Source organism: Nuphar pumila, chromosome 14 (assembly GCF_984573655.1).
Source record: "Nuphar pumila chromosome 14, dmNupPumi1.hap1.1, whole genome shotgun sequence".
Classification (NCBI taxonomy): Eukaryota; Viridiplantae; Streptophyta; class Magnoliopsida; order Nymphaeales; family Nymphaeaceae; genus Nuphar; species Nuphar pumila.
This window is the reverse complement of record NC_143262.1, coordinates 21,791,692-21,807,639: the sequence shown is the minus strand read 5'-3', so window position 1 is coordinate 21,807,639 and position 15,948 is coordinate 21,791,692. Positions and strand designations below refer to the sequence as shown.

Genomic DNA, 15,948 nt, shown 5'->3' with positions numbered 1-15,948 from the left:
TGCAGTGCAAGTCCATCTGATCGGTGTTTGAGATGCATGTTTATGTAGAGGTAGTAGACCACCAGCACCCTCTTAAGAAGTTGGTGCCTCGTCGGTTCCTCTGGTGACACCTTGCCCATCGTCTGTGCTCCCATTGTTCTATCGGTGCTTCTTCATCCCAACTTCCATCCTTTTCTCTTGAGGGCTCACAGACATTGCCCTCTAATTTTGTTTTCATAAAAAGGGGGCGAAGGACTCGAGCATGTTTCGTGACCACAGTGCTGCGCTTCGGGTGTACTAGGCCCAGCAACCTCCAATCGAGCATGTCGTGTTGCTTCCCTGTAGGCCAATGAGATGATGAGGTCGAGGGAGGCAAATATTGAACCGCACCCAAACCCAATAGTGTTCGCCAAACCTCGAAGAGATGCACCCACAGACTTGTCGTCGTCAACATCTTCCCAACCGTCCTTGATCGCCCCAGTTTTTGGTTTTCTAGCATAATGTTCACCTTGGTAACGGAAAAGCCCAGATCCCCATGTCTCGAACTCCACTAGAATGTCTTTAACTCGTCACCAGAGGTTAAAAAAAAACTCGAGAGAGATAGGGAGATTTGTTTTTTTTTCTTCAAAAAATCAGAGTTCGGTGGAGAGTGGAGGTGAGAAAGTGGGGCTTTGGTATTTGGAGATTTCTTGATAAGGGCGATGGATCCGTACCAGGAACCATCAGCTGCGAGGCAGCCAACGTCGGCGAACCATACTAGCTGGTGGCTATAGAGTGTGTACCTGGTGAGGCCGTTGCCACTATTGAATGACTGGGTCATGGAGATGAGGTAGAACCACTCAAAATTGATGACCTCCTCTTCGATAACGTTGACCGCCTCGTTGGGCAGGAGAACGCTGGATATGAAAAAAGTGAGGTCACAGAGGAACTTCTTTCGGTCGGTCGGGGAGGCATTCCGGGCGGGGCGCTTGGGATCCTCGCCCCGGTGGTACCCGTCACCCCACACCAGGAAGGACATCCGTGACTAGTCCATCGAAGATCGCTTATGTCCACTAATCTCGTGATGACTCGATGAGCGACTGCAGTCGGTGTGGCAGCAATTCTTGTTTGAACGACACTCTGGTCGCACCCACCGTAGTCGTTGTCGAGTGGATTTGATGAGGTCGTCGGTCGGTATGACGAGTACTTTGGCATTGTATTCTAGCGAACTGCAGGTACTACCAACAAGTTGAGGTAGTCCCTCAGATTTCTATAAAAAAAATTCATCACTATACTCTGGTTGTTCTTCCAGGATTGACCATCTCTGACTTTGACAGCATTGTTGCTGCAGGGATCACCTCCACCCCTAAAGCTGACAATGAGCTACCATAGGGAGGGTTTCTTCCTCCCTAATACACCATCTTCATTCACCCTGCTATGTTGCCTCTAACCGGAGTTTCTGCTGAATTTAGTGGTGACTGCACTATGTGGCAACCGTCTGACCACCGTGCACATTGGATCCTGGCTCTGATACCACTATAGGAATTAGGACCATGGTATGCGCATATAAAGAGGAGCACTAAAGTGGAGAGAAGAAAAGAAGATGAGAAATTTTTGTAAACGACCTACTTCAGTGGGGGATTCATCGATTATTGAGTTCTCAATATATCTCCTGCAGAGGCAGGGGCTGGGTTATTTATCCTTCTCTGAGTAGCTATTACTTAGTCATAACCAACTCATTGGATTCTCAAACATGCATTGGAATCCAATATGAAGTGGGCCTACTACTATCCTGGTGGTTCATATCTCGATGGCTCACTACTCAAGTAGGTCATTAGATTACTGACCCACTACTTTGGATCATTGAATCTAATTACCTAGATTCATGTTTTAAATCCATTACCTGGATCCAATTCCAAATCCAACATATGGATTCCATGTGAGACCCATTGGCCACACTGGATCCATACTAGGATCAACACTAAAAACAACTGGTTGTCGCACGATCCAGTTTGAAAGTTGAGTACCATTCTCTCACATCCACCACTGCCGAGATCACATGGACAACCTTCATATTAAGAGATCTTAATGTTTACATTTTCAAGACTCCTATTATATTTTGTGATAATATGTCTGCTCTCCACATGACTATCAACCCTGTCTTCCACAACAGCTCGAAACATGTTAAAATTGATTACCATATTGCTCGAGAGAAGATAGCCCACAGGCAACTTGTAAGTCATTTTTGTGCCCTCTCATTTACAAAAAGCCAACATCTTCATGTAACCTCTCAACAAAGCCATCTTTCAGTTGTTAAGACTCAAACTTGGCCTTTCGTCTTCAATCGAACCTAGTTTGAGGGGGGGGGGGGTATTATCATATCATCTATTAAAGGTGTCATTCAAGGAACGGAAAAGGCAGGTAACATTGACAAATCTTTGAAAGATAAAGACGACAACATCAAGACTATTATATCACTGCTAATGATAGCTTTTGTAGTAAAGTTTATGAAGGAAGAGGAAAAGATATCTCCAATGTGGGCATGTATCTAAAGGAGAAACCTCTTATAAATTGTAAGATGCTTGTAGAAAGAAGATAATCATTCTTACCTTTCTCGTGGACAGGCTCATAGAGCTTAACCACGTAATTCCTTTGTTCTCTTTTTTCTTTTGCTCTTTTTGGTTTACAGTATTTTACGCGTACAAGGACATTTTGATGCACCGAGATAAACAATGGTATGCACACCAGCAAAGAAAGATTCACCTAAACTAGTGTTATTGCAAAGCATCAATCATAGCAATCTACAAATGCCTTGGCATCTTATCATGTATTTAAGTATGCCATTTGATGCAGTTAAACTCCTTGTTCTCACTAGGAAATCTCAATGCTTCTATTCACTATATATTATGAGTGTGTATGCCTTAGTAAACAATAAGTCAATCTCTTCATTGTAGAATGTGAAAAAAGTGTTGTCTCTCTCTCTCTCTCACGCATACACACACATACACACCAAACTCAAGTACACTTGAGAAAATGTGGAACGCTTTTCAATTCACTCTTCCTGTGCAAGTTGATATTATAGATTTTATGATAAATTTCAAGTATGCCCAAAAATTTAGTCTAAATTAATGTATCCACCAAAAATTTACTTGCAATACTTCCCAACTAACCCCAAGCATTTAGCCCCTGTGATGTGGATATCCTTGTGAAGTAACTTTGTTTGGATAGATTATTGTTCTCCAACTTATTAGAAAACATAGCTGCCAAAACACTTGCTTTTTTTTATTAATCTTTAGAGGACATTCATCATCTTTAGAGGACATTCTCATACAAGGATAACACCCCAGATTGAGGGGTGCATTTCTAACCTAACAAAAAAAACTTATTTGGCATCATGAGTTCAAAACCCCAGGGAGGCAGTTCTTATGCACAAAGTTATGCAAATACCGACTTCAGGCACAAAGATTTACTTAGTCAGATGGTCATTGTAAGCTCAGCAAGCTGCTCAGCGCAACTAGGTCACTGACCCAGTTTCCTCATTTAATATATATAGCTCGCATACCATTTATCTCCCAGCCCATCCTAGACCCCTTTAAAAAATGTATTTGCCTAAGTTTTTTGCTTAATCTAGACCTGTATGTGTGTTTATCATTAGTTATTTACTAAAATTCACGCTTTTCATCAAATAAATTTAAAAAGAATGATTGATTTTTAGTTAATCAAGTTTTTTGTGTAATTTGAACCATTGATTTGTTTTTTGTTCAGTTAAAAACATATTTAAACATGAAAATTGTTTAAAATGATATAGTTTTTCTACTAAAAAAAGTATAGAGATCATATCTATAAGTTTAAATTAAGCAAAAAATACATGCAAGTACATTTTTTCAAGGGGTCTAGGATGGTTTAAGAGATCAATAGTCTGGAAGTTACACATCTCTCTCTCTCTCTCTCTCTCTCTCTCTCTCTATATATATATATATATATATATATATATATATATATATATATATATATATATATATATATATATATATATAGAGAGAGAGAGAGAGAGAGAGAGAGAGAGAAAAGGTGGTAGCTGCCTACCACTTTTCTAGCCTAAAGCTAGCATACCAGGCTTTTGAAAGGTTTTTTCATGTGTTTCTTAAATCTGACTATAAATATGTATTTTACATGCATGATTTTATAGGAATTGACTCTTGGATCTTCCGATCCCAACACCCAGGTAGATGTTTATAAGGTTTAAAAATCAATCGTCTAAAATTTGTATAAATATCCAAGACATAAAAAATCATGTTTTTTTATAAAAATAAACATGATCCAAGTGTTGTTTCCTAACAAATTGACTACGCTCAACACATATTCAGGGTTAAATTTGTGAAAAACAACCCAAAAAAGCCCTCACTTGTGGTAGGCTGGCAGCAGTTGGCTAAAAAGATGGTAGGCAGCTACTAATTTTCCTATATATATATATATATATATATATATATATATATATATATATATATATATATAAAACAAAGTTATGATTTTATTTCATTATGTTTATATATATTTATATATAAAGAGCCGACCTTACATTCAAGACTGCTTTGAATGCATAAATTTGACCTTGCCACAGACATCTAGCCACACTACTTTCTTAGTTTAAGATCAAACTTGCAAATAAAAATTCAAGTAACCACATACAACTGTTTTTTCATATAGGAAAATAAAGATTCTATAATGATACTGAAGTTACAATTATAGGGAGTTCAAATTCAACTCCAATTTGCTAGCAGTAATTGAAGTTATTGGAGCATTAATCTAGGCTTGTTCTCCAAAGTTGACTCAAAGGCCTCATTGTTCCAAGACAAAAGTTAATAAGCATTTTAGTCATGCACTTTTCTGTTGTAGATTTACAAACAAAAGCCTTTATGCCAAATTTCTTTTAAATAAACTTCATGTTGGTTAGTCTTTTCCACTAATGTTTGCATACGAAAATTTCACCTGGAAAGACAGCCTATATTTAGGCAGCCCTTCCAACTTCTAGGAAGTCTATGTAAGGAATGCTTGACACCTCAATTCTCTCTCCATCCTCTTCATCTTTCCTCTCATGTTCCGTCTCTTCAAGGTTGTTAGAATCAGTATTTGCACCAAGAAAATTGTAAAATACAACTTGAGCTTCTCTGTCTGCAATTAAAGAGAGATAATTATTAGTGAGAAAGAAAGGAAGAAAATGGCAATGTTGCCAAAATCGGTTTCTGTACCTACGATTTTGAAAACTGACCTGAATCAAATCATTTTGAATTGGTTTATTTAAAAAAATACATTTTAAAAAAATAAAAAATCGTAAGAAAGCAAAAAAAAAATTATCTCAAAAAAGGAAAATGCAAAAATGAAGTAAATGATTACTTAGATGTTCAATCAAATTCTAAAATATGGATTTAATGCTTAAAAATATAAATAACAAACAAATATCATAATTATCACAAAATATTACAAAAAGAAAAAGAAAAACAATTAAGACTGATTTTTAATAAATGGGTGAAATGCCAGTTGATTTTGGTCGAAATTAGCCGATTGAATTCGATTTTAACATTGGAAATGGTACTGCATCATGTCTATATGCTTACCTTCTAGAAGCTTCTTGGCATTACTGCAGTCCTTATTTTGACTGATAATAATTGGATAATTGAATCTTCCATAGTACTTTTCGAACAACAATCTCAGTTCCCTCGAGTCTTGCTTCATCGTTTCAGTATGTATTGATGATGATGATGGTGGTGGTGGTAGCAGTGGTTGTGACCATGATGATGATGACAATGATAGTGATGATGATGGCCTTTCTCCTTTCCTCATGAAACCGTCATGTGTTGTCATTACATGAAACCTGGATTTCTCTCTATATCTTCTTGCCATGATGACATGCCAATGATTCTTGACTGCATTGTCTGTCCTTCCAGGGAAGTGTCTGGCAATAACTGCCCACTTATTCCCATGAACTCTATGAGAAGCAAGGAGCCTTTCCTCCTCTCCTGCTGTGAATGGGCTCCTATCTATTCTTGGATCCAATTGGTTGAACCATCTCAATCTGCAACTCTTCCCTGCTTCCATATCCAGCTATTCTATAAGGAAGACCATAATTTTGAAGACACAGAAAAATTGGATCTTCCTATTCATATGGTGTGGAATACTGTGCTGGTTTTTGAAGTTTTAAGCCATGGTTTAATTAGTAAATATGTCCTTGTAAATGTGTTCGGTATGGTCCATTTGCTAGGAATCAGATGTTGGATCATGTTTTTTTTAATGAAAAAATATGATTTTATGAGTCTTTAAATTTATAAATGTTCCCAGTCAAAGATTTTTGATGTCTTACAAAAACCTACTCACATGTCATAATAAGATGATCCAAAAGCCTATTCTTACTAAACAGACGATGTAGATCACATCTACAAGGTTAGATTTCAAAAGAAGAAAAAAATTAAAAATAAATAAAACTGTTTGCACCCTTCTACCATTCGGAGGAACCAATCACTATATATATGTGATTAGAAATAATAAAGACAGAATTATGTGCAAAAGACATGTACACTTGTGATTGTTTTTTGCAAATCCGCCTCTGCTGATAAGTTTGGCATGGTTCATTTGCTAGTAATCAACACTATTATTGCATCTTTTCAATGAAAATTCCTATTTGTTGATTTAGCACACCAACCCCCTACTCTCTCTCTCTCTCTCTCTCTCTCTCTCTCTATATATATATATATATATATATATATATATATATATATATATAGTTACACATGTTATTATGTATAACTCTTTTTTTATTTTTTAATTATTTTTCATGAAACTAACCTTATTGATGCGATTTGTATGTTTTGTTTAGTGAGAGTCAGATTTTGGATTGTCCAATTGCACAATTACATTTGTTATTTGATGGAAATAGATCCATGCAAACAAGACCATCTTATGGTATCATGGATCAAAGCTAGAGGCAAAGCCAGAAATCCAAATTAGGGTGGGCACATATGTGTTTTTGTAAGCGCATGCATGTGTATATCCGTGTGTTGAAAATCCATAATAGTGGATGACCAATCTGGGTGAATCAGCGCAGTCACGGCCGCCCTAAAGGGTGTTTTACCCTTAATTAATGTGCATGCGAACAATGGTGGGCATGTGCCCGACACAACAGTGGACAAAACGTTGCCCACTGTTACTGCTGTCTCATATATATATATATATATATATATATATATATATATATATATATATATATATATATAAAGAGAGAGAGAGAGAGTAGGGGTTTGGTGTGATAAATAAACAAATAGGGATTTTCATTGAAAAGATGCAATGCAAGTGTCGATTACTAGCAAATGAATCATCCATCCCAAACATATCTGCAGAGTCCGATTTGCAAAAAATACATCACAAGTATCCTCTCCATGTGTCTTTTGCACATAATTATGTCTGTATTACTTCTAATCATATATATAGTGATTGGTTCCTTCTAACGGTAGAAGGGTGCGAAGAGTTTTATTTTTTATTTTAAATATATATTTTTTTCAAATCTAACCTTGTAGACGTGATCTACATGGTCTGCTTAGTAAGAATAGGCTTTTGGCTAATCTCAGATTTTTATAAACACCAAAAATCGATGACTCAGAACATTTATAAATTTAAAGACTCATAAAATCTTTTTTTTTGTTAAAAAATAATGATCCAGCATCTGATTCCTAGCAAACTAACCATGCCAAACACATTTACTGTGTCAGATTTACTAAACCATAACTTAAAGGTTGTTTTTTCATCCAAACCTTTAGCGGCACTTCAAAAGGGCGTCCATCATCCGTGCACGATGGATGCTCTGAACGTGTCCTTTCAGGGTTCAAAAAGTGGTGAGGCACCTACCCTTCTCTCTCTCTCTGAGAGAGAGAGAGAGAGACTTGAGGGGAAAGCGAAGCAGGTTATATGCCCCCCCAAGACAGTCGTTAGCTACAGTGCGTGTTCGGGGGTCTCAATGAGTACCATGTATCTAAGCACGTGCAACTCGTATCCCCATGTTTGTCAGCATCAGTTAGCATCAGAGTCCATTGCGGTTGCAAAGACTTAAGTACCCTTTCCGCCATTTGTGTTATAAAACGACGATTCTAGAAAAGAAGTGGTTGTAAAGACTTAAGTACCCCGAAGATGGTTATTTAAGACCCAGTCCCTACACTACAGGATTAATCGAGAAAGGAATCTCCCTTGAAAAAGGTCATGAACATCAACCCTCTCCCTCTCCCTCTCCCTCTCCCTTTGTGCACATCCAACAAACGATCCTACACTGCTTCATCAAGCATCGACTGACCTGTACACTAACTGTAGCATAGTTCAACTTGATGAGTTGTGGAGTCTGATTCAGAGTTTTTGCCCTTACAGGAAGGAGAGTCTGAGGTCTCTGGGGGGTAACCCCCCCCCCCAGAAGAAATTTTTTTGGGGGCCTTGTATAAATTATTTCTTTTCTTTCCCTCTTGTAACTGTCGAGAAAGAGCAATAAAGTTTTTTCTCTGGGCGGCCATGGTTTTTTACTCCCTCTCGGATTTGAGGGGAGGTTTTCCCACATAAATCTATGTGTCATTGTGTTTGTTTGATCATTTTTGTTTATTGTTTCCTTCGGTTGTTTCTTGCTCGCGGTTTTCGTAACACCTTTTCTCGTCATTGGTGTCATGAAACGATGATTCTAGAAAAGGATAAAATTTCTTCTTTTTTCACAACGCTATTTACAAAAATCATGTTGTAATTTACCTTTTTTTTACAACGCGATTTAACGATTTACAAACATCGCATAGCAATTTGCGTTTTTTTTTTTTGCTATGCGATTTTTGTAAATCGCTACTCGATATAGCGATTTGCGATTTACGAAAATCGCATAGCAATTTGCCATTTTTTTTTGCTACACGATTTTCATAAATCGCTACTCGATTTAGAGATTTGCCATTTTTTCGCTACATGGTTTTCGTAAATTGCTACTCGATAGTGATTTGCCATTTTTTTTTGCTACACGATTTTCGTAAATCGCTATTGTGTGTAAATCATAAATCGTGATGCCAAACTCTGCCCCCTTGAGCATGATCTTCGCTGTGATCAGGCTGTAGTCACCAGCCATCTCGATGGCAGTCTTGAGGTCTGTGACAGGGAACCCGGAGAGGAACGTGTCATTCCCGACGTTGGCAGGGAGGTGGGTCTTGTCGAAGAGCATGACACCGGAGGTCGAGATGAGGACCTCGCGGTGCCAGATTTCAACGAATGTCTACCAAGACTTGAGGGTGCGAGCACCCGTGTTAAGCAACGTCAGGGTGGCCAGGAAGGCATAGCCCTGATCAGAAGTATTGCCGATGTAGGGGTAGATGGATTGTACTTCGAAAGACTCTGTTGTAGGTGTACTGGAGGAAGATTTTGTTGTAGGTGTCCCTCAAAGGCAACGGAAGGGCCGCCGCAGTCAGTTTCCCACGGGGCGAGGGCAGCATTCCGGCCACTGCTAGCAGAAAGAGGACGATGATCGCCATCGGATCATCGGCTCTTTGCCTCCCTTAATTTCTTTTCTAAAGAGAGAGGGTTTTAAGTGTTTCACAGAGAAGGAAGAAGAAGAAGAAGACGACGAAAAGTTCAAACGAAAAAGAAAGAAAGAGTGCTTCAACTTCGTTTCGATATTTGAACTTTGAAGAGTTAACATCATCCTCGACTTTCTGGATTGAGGACATTTTTGTTCTTTTCTTGAACCATCGTTTCCCTTTTTTTTGAATGAAGAACATTTTTATCATTTTTTTGAATCATTGTTTCATGACAAGAATAGCAAGAAAGGGTACTTAAGTTTTTGCAATTGCACCAGACTCTGATGCTAAGTGATGCCGACACATACGAAAATACGAGCCCCACATGCTTATATATGTGACGTTCATTTCGACCCCAAACACGCACCGTAGCAACAGTGCGTCTTCGGGGGAGAACCAACACCCTCTTGGGGAAAAGGGTCACAATATTTGAGTCGTGGGCACTGACTCACGCTGACTCAAACCCTCATATTGGCTATTTCAAGGTCAGGGTGGGCACTTGCCAACCCTGTCCCGTATGTAGCATGAGAGAGAGAGAGAGAGAGAGAGAGAATTTTCAGCAAAAATATGTTACTTTTACGATAATAAAACACAGAAATCGGGGTATCTTTTCAAGGGTTTGTTCATTGAGTTTTTAAATCAAATATGATCCTTGTTAAATCCTTCAATAACAAGTATGTGAAGAACCTGATAATTTTCCTTTTAGATAAACTGTTTGTCTTTTCAATGGGTGTTTAGATGCACCCACTTTTCAAAAAAAATGGGATAAATTTGGGAAGTTGCACCGTGCTCCTTAATGCAGTTTCCCGACTCATCATGGCAGTCTGGATAAATAGGTGTATCCAAACATTGCATCACTGTTCGCAAGAAATTCCCATGCAGAGAAACTTAAGGAAAAGACGAAAATTAAGTGACTATAAATAACAAAAATAAAATATGAGGAGATTATAAATCTATCTGTATTTCACAAAAGACACATTATTACACATATTTGTTGTTTTAAATTGTGACAATTACAAATCGTAACAGGTGACAAAATCTTTTTATCTTTCAATAATAAGAGAACAAAAACAAGTTATTCACAAGACATTATGAAACTTGTCGACATTATTCATCATGTATAAACAAAGCCATGCACTTGTTTAAAATTTGAACATTCAAAAGTAAGGGCCGGATGCAACCAATCGTCTAGAAAACTAAGAAATTGCACTATAAATCAATATCCAATTTCTCAGATTTTCTCTCTTTTCCGGATAAGTGGGTGCATCCATGACCAATCTGCGCCATAACGACAGACACTATAACTTTTATTGAAGAAAATCAAAAGCCACAAAGTTCCACATTCTTTTCTCGTTTTCACAGAAACTCATATATGAGAAGTTTTCCTTCTTCTTCCTCTTCTAACTGTGGGGTGAGGGTCCTAGCCCCGGAGTTTTACGCCTCTGGGACGACGATAGTAGGTATGACAGGCTGAGCCAGCGCGACCAGGTTTTCGATGTCAGACACGGTTTCTTCGAGTAATAAACCAAAAAAAAACTGAGGTTTGCAAGAAAAGAAAACCGACCTGATCTTCCCTGAAGCTTTTCTGCAATGGCGTTCCAATTGTGAGGTCCATATTGTTCAACGAGTTGCTTCAGTTTCTCGTCTTCAGATGGCCTCCAGTGGCCCCTCGTGCACATCTGATCTCACCAAAACGAAGTGCGACCTGCCTCCTCCTGCAACTTTCCTCAAGTTCATGAATGAGATTTAGAGGAGGAGGGAGAGGGGGGGAGCTTTATAGATGTTTGGAGAAAACCGATAAAAGGAGAAGGAAGAGTTTCCGTTACACGAGTTTTTATTTTTTTCTTGTGGTACCTTACACCTTTGATGCATACGTCTGGTCTAACGCGGGATTTATGCATTTTTTTTACGAACTGTCAGTTACCAAAACACCCTTGTCTTTTCTTTGTAACTACCAAGCTGTTTGACCGTAAAATCACTGCCAACATCACGCGGTTTTTTTTTTAAGTCTGCTCAACCCTCACAAAAAAAGAAAATTACAAAACTCTCCTCAACCGTATTTCTCCTAAGAAATGCCGAATAGGAATCCAGCGACCGGTGCAGTGGCCTACAATGGCTCTGCACACCAAGCTAGGTGGGTTGACTTAAGGTGTTGAAGTGAAGGACTTTAGTGATCTTGACACATGCATCTCTTTGCTTTAAGGCTGGTGCCAATGAGAAATTATTGTTGGTGGAGTGTTAACGGGTCAGGTTTGGTTTGGACCCAGGTAGAACAAGACTTGGGACTTGTTTTTTGGATATGGCATTGGATCCGAACCTGGGTTTAATCGGGTTCACTATAAGAAAATTCATACCCGGACCCAATAAAAACTACATGAACCTGACCTGGTAAAATTAACCATATTTTTTTATCATTTTTACATTGAAAATTTGTGGGTCTTAATCAGAACTCGGGTCACATCCTAGCTAGTTTGGTATAAAATTTCACAAATTATACCCAGGTTCATGTATTAATAGGACCTTTGGGTCTGGACCCGAGTCTTAATCGAATTTTATTATATATTTATCACCGTACCCGGACCCTATAAGGTTTAGTTAGAGTCGAGCCCATTGACACCCCTAGCTAGACATAAATGAGAGTACTTGTAGAGTTTTACAGTGCGAATGAGGACACAAGGTCATGGTCAATGTCGCACATTTCTAAGCTCATAATGGGACATTCAAATCATACTGTTGGTTTCTCTCCCTATCACAAAGAAAGATTAAAAAATTTTCATGGTGATTACCTCCTTTAAATGCAGACATGGGTTCACTTGTTAAAAAATGGTTAATGACATTAACATTACAGTTCAAATAAAATTCACTAGATCAAAATGAGAGAAAATAACGAGATAGAGAAAGGTGAGTTTCAATCGGTCGCCGTGTTGGCTGCCAAAGAAAGAATTATGGGGGGGCGTCTTCCACTACGAGGATCGCTCATGGGCTAGCTCATCCTTCATGGGAGGGTGACCACAGAGTTGCGCCTAAAGCGATGCTATAACTTTGTTATCTTTTTCTTTTTCTGTTTTCTCCGTTCTCTTAATCAGCTAGCTTTGTAGCAGGGATATACCTCATCATTACTGCAAACCTCTTTACTGATTTTTACAGATCTAATGAATGTTATCCTTCTTTAAAAAAAAAAATCAAAGGTTTTGTTTGTTTCATGGACTCAAAGGTTTTGGCCTGCGGATATGGCCTTGATTTCTACATGGAGAAATAATCGTGGTGCATTTTTTTTGAGATACAAGAACTTTATTGTTGCAATTAATTAAAAAAAAGAAAGAAAAGGAACTTGGTTAATTTAGGAATTTTGCCAAGAAAAAGAAACTTAAGGGGTTAAAAATGGGAGGAAGAGATGGTTGCTTGGTTGGATGAATTTGGTTTAGAATTGATGGTTGAACATCAAGCCGTGAGTTCTCCCTTTCTTTATCTCCCAACGGTTACATTGCCTTGACAGTATTGGCTCTCTCATTCTTCTGTATGTATTCAATTTTATGCATTAATTAATTATTTAATAAGAAACTTTGGCATATCGTATAAAAGGATAAAATTGTCAAAGCAGTGAGTGGCTAAGGCCTAAAATTAACTTGCACACGCTCTCCTTAATAGCAAAATGCCCTTCAACATCAATGTTTAGGTGGCTGCTTATAGAATTTAAAATCAAGCAATTACACAAATGAAAATGATGACATCCTCAGAATTACGAAAAGGTAAATAAAAATAAGAAGCATGAGATGAAGTGCAACCTACCATTTATATACAATATACTTATTGGGCATTCATATTTCCAAGTCATTCGATCAGTATGGCATCAAGTCAAATCATGCTTAGCTTTGTGCCTGCTATTTACTTTTTGCGCTTGATACATTCTTAGCATTATTATTGTTATGAGTTACTAGAATATGAGAACTCTAAATATGGGAATTAATGTGTGAACCAGGATTTTTCATGGATTTTTTGTTCTTTTCTCTTGAATCTAACAGCAGGGATGTGATCTACATGCTTGGTTTTATAAGAAGCCGCTCTTGAATCATCCGATTTTGATGCATAAATGCAATTTTTTTAAAGGCTTTAAAACCAATGGCTCATAATCATCATAAACATTCAAGCATTCAAAAATCATATTTTTTCATCCAAAATACACGATCCAACAGTTGATTCCCAGCAAATTCATCATGCCAATATATAGTTGGATTTACAAAAAAAAAATATTGAAAATGCCTATATTTTATAGTGCTCATACTCTAGTGATTCTTATTATTATCGTTGTTATTTTTTTTTGGAGTTCTAAAGAAAAGGTGTAGAATTTTAGTAACCCATATAAATAAATCATTCCCCACATCCAAACAACTCCATTTAAGTAACTTTTAAAAGGTGACAAATATAAAATAGGAAGAAAAAAAAAAGAAATGGGGCATTTTCCCAACGGTTGGCCAACTCAAAAGACCGTGGGAGGGTTTTTGCTCCCACATTACGAAAACCAACCAAATGGCGTTGTTAGCAAACTCACACGTCAGGCTTAATTAGTCGTGGGGAGGGTAACCACCCTTCTACCTATAACCTCAGATGAAGTCTTAAATCCATGTTATGACCCTTCCCATCTCCTCATTCCTGGGTCCCACAGTTTTTCTTCAACATCACATGGCATTGGATGGTTGAAGAAAAGGTTGCTGAGGGGGTCCATGGTTTTGCACATCCCTTGTTTTCATCATGAGATCATGATTGGATCCCAATCAGAATAAGCGGCAGCTGTGGGCCAACCACCGCTCAACCACCTGTGAGAATCCCTTCACCCTCAGGGATGAGTACTGTCCAACAATACCACCAAATGATGGCTTAACAGCACCCCTTAGGACCCTATTTGGTTACGGGGGAAACATATTTGAATAGACTTTATTTGGATAAAGTTCATCTGGGGATTCAAAATTGGATGTCCCCACATTAGACCTTTTTGTACTCAAATCTTTTTTTCCACTACAATCTACAAGGGGGAGCTTAGGCTGCTTTCAGTGCCTCAATGAGGGAGATCCGACTTGAGAAACGAGGATCTCTAGCCTATATTTTTTTGTGTTTTCTTTTAATATGTATCTTAGATTGTAGAAAACTGATCTGAGATAACTGATGCGGGCTGTTGGATCTTGGTAGGAATCCGAGTCTAGATAATTAGTTCCAATGATTTAAAGTAATAGGTCAGGAATCCAATGACCCACTTGAGTAGTGGGTCATTGAGATAGTGGATCCATTTCACAGTGGATTCCCAACATCTTTGAAAATCTAATGAGCTTGGTTATAGTTGAGCAACTACTACCCAGGAAAAAATAATAATCTCAGACTGTGCCTTTGCAAGAATATACTGAAAACTCTATAATCATATCGTGAAATCTCTCCTGAAGCGAGCCGTTTACAAGAAATCTCTCATTCTTCTTTTGTTTTCTCTCTTCGTTGCTCCTCTTTTGTGTACACCACGATTTAGATACTTCACGGGCACCATGGTGCATCAGATCAGGCTCTTAAATGCTCTCTTATGAGTTCATTTTGAGATCAGGTGCAATATGGTTGAATACTTCAAGTATACTGTGAACTTCATCACCCACCATCTCTTGTTGGGCCCTACAGCTGACGGGCTGTATCCCAAAGATGGCGGGTGATCAGAGCAATGGCAGAAGAAACGTGTGCAATCACATTGCACCTGATCCGCTCTCCTTAAAAAATTGTGATGCTATTGAGAGCATCAAAACTCGAAGGATGTCACAGTGATAGGACCAAGTACCTTGCAAGATACTCGGTGCAATCGCTGACAGGAGGATCAAGTGCAATGTGATTGCGCACTTTTATTGTGTTGCTGCACCTGATAGATCTCCATCTTTGGCATACAACCTGTCAGCTGTTAGCCCCAACAGCAAATGGTGGGTGATAAGGGCAGCAATCACACCAAAGTGTGCAATCACATTGCACCTGATCTTCTCTTTCCTTTGGAGGAGGAGGGTGGGCATGGCTGTTAGTGATTGGACCGAACACCTTTTTCAAGGTACTTGGCTGATCACTGAATCTGCTCTCCAAAAATTCATGCAACTCAATTAAAGCAAGGGGCGTGCATTTAGCTGGTCTAGTTGCATGGCCATCATTTTGATGTCTCTAAGCACATGAACAGGTAAAGCACAACAAATCCATAAAAGAATAAATGCATCATTAAAAATGTTTTGCATTCAAAAGATGCTTAAGGAAAAAAATACGTAACAATCAGTTTATAAAAAATTTGAAAATATCACACAAGTTTAAATCGATTTTAATTTTATGAAATGAGGTCGTGAAGACATAATATTTGGCATTTTTCTTCAGAACCAAGCCTAGAACCAAACACAAACAAGAGGCA

General features: G+C 38.3%; 1 pseudogene; it reads right to left on the bottom strand.

The window, feature by feature from the left end:
* Positions 1–4,650: 4,650 nt before the first annotated feature.
* LOC149816605 (transcription factor MYB54 pseudogene) lies at positions 4,651–11,215 on the bottom strand (annotated as a pseudogene).
* Between the last annotated feature and the right edge of the window lie 4,733 nt (positions 11,216–15,948).